Source organism: Pteropus vampyrus, unplaced genomic scaffold (genome assembly GCF_000151845.1).
Source record: "Pteropus vampyrus isolate Shadow unplaced genomic scaffold, Pvam_2.0 Scaffold552, whole genome shotgun sequence".
Lineage (NCBI taxonomy): Eukaryota > Metazoa > Chordata > Mammalia > Chiroptera > Pteropodidae > Pteropus > Pteropus vampyrus.
In genome coordinates this window covers 30833-33011 of record NW_011889333.1, presented here as the reverse complement: position 1 = coordinate 33011, position 2179 = coordinate 30833, and positions in this window count along the sequence as shown.

The window sequence follows — 2179 nt, the reverse complement described above, 5'->3', positions numbered from 1 at the left end:
TGTCTTATTTTGCTACAGAACTTTTATTTATCCTTCAAGGCTCACACTTGCGCAAGCGTATCTTTTTCTTTTTTTATGAGAACTCTGATCCTAGCAAAATTAGTTGAATCTTTATTTGTGCACTCATAGAACTTTGAAAATATATTTTCTGGTATGTTATTACATTATACGTGATTTATATTGCGTATATCTGACCTGCTAAAATGTGAGCTTCTTGACTTCAGGATTAATGCAATGTTATAAGTATTATATTCAAGGCATGCACAAATTACTATGAGAACATAAGGAAGCAAAGCCAACAGACCTATAGAAATCATTTAGAAACCTCAACATTCAAAGAGTGGCATAGAAAATTAGGAGGCAGTTTATATAAAATAACTAAAAAATTAATAGGCAAAAAATGTAAGTAAATATAAAAAGGGTTTACATTTTTTCATTCAAAAAATATTTTATGACCGTGGACTCAGTCCAGGGAAATCAGTAGGAGAATTTAAAAGAAAAATAAAATAAACCCCTGTCTTGCCTTCAAGATCATTATAATCTCATGTTGTAGATAAAGCTACCCAACAAAAGTCCACCAGTAAGTACTGCAACCTAACAATTCAGTACCAACCTTTGTGGAACAGACCTACAAAATTTCTAATTAAAAAAAAAGTTCTAAGAAGAGAGAGATAAATGATTACAGAAATAGACTTGAACCATGTGTTTATCTTAAACACTTTTATTGATAAATTTGAAGCGATCACTAAAAGAGGGTTTCAATGTCAGGAGTCAAAAAGATTCCTCCGTATTGGGAGTGATGACTGGCCCAAATGAACAAGATGAAATACTCTCCCTGTAAGTTGAGAAAAATGAACCACAAAAAAAGAGAGTAACAGAGATGTGACTTCATATTTCAAGCGTGCTTTCTAGAGCTTCGTTTAAGGCAGTTATAAAAGCACAGACTGAGACAGTATTCCAATCTTCCCAGTTGTGTTAACCTATCCATCAGCAGCTTTTCGTTCAGTTGTTCAACCAGTTACAGTCACCTACTCATAATTTTTATTCTGTCACAATTACAGCACAAATGACTTTATCTAAAGTCTTGCTGAGGTTCAAACCGTTACATCTACTATCTATCTCAGATCTACCAGTGTAGTTATCTTGTCAAAAAAGAAAACAAAGTTTTTTTCTGAACTTTTTTTTTTTTTTGGACACTTAAGGATAATGGCATTTTTCCCCACTTGTTTTCCCTTATTCCTAAGGCTAAACTATGATAATCTCTTCTTGAATCTTATTCAAATTAATGCTAAGCTATAAGCATTAATTTAAAATTTAAACTTTAAAATAAGAGATTTGAGGAGGCTTAATATAAAAGCATATACAAAATTCATCCTTAAAAATGGATTCAAAAGAATATACAAAAATATTTTAAAAATTAGAAAGAGAAATATTTAAATACAAATTTTCTTAGTACTATATTAAAATTCATAATATCAGTTAGCTTCCAAAAGTTTTATATAGCAAACTATACTTTATGACTTAGTTTAATTTTCACTGTAGCTAAAGTAATATAAAGAAATGTAGATAGCCTTGATCATAACAAAATATGAAGGGAATGTGGATGGTAGAGCAAAGTCAATTAATGGAAAAGGTTATATAGATCAAATAGAGAAAGAATTGCCACTCAATGATCTGCAAATTGCAAAGTCTGACTCCCAGTTATGTCGTTGGCTATCTATGTGCTCTTGTCTGAGAGTCAGTGAGCATTAGGATGTATTCCCTCTAACTCAGATAAGGAAATCAAAGAAATGAAATGAATGGTAAAAAAAAAACAAAAAAAACTAGAGCTGAGCAAATATCTACATGTTTACTACAAGGAAGATGATAGATTTGGGGAAATATTGGCTACAACAGTAACTAATAATCTCCGGTGAATGCATCGGGCTAATTATTTTTTAATCATATTTTTAAAATAAATGTGGAGTAATCACTAAATACAAGACAGAAATTTGGAGGATGAAAGATCAGTAAGATGTAGATTCTATTTTCAGGAAGCATCAGACAAATAGAAAAAATGTCAGATGGGCATAATTTTCCAAAGTAGAACAGTTTCACAGGAAAAGTAAAGACACGTGTTAAGAGAATTAAGAATTAGTATTATTAATGTCAAAGGGCTAGATTTTCACTCAAATACCTT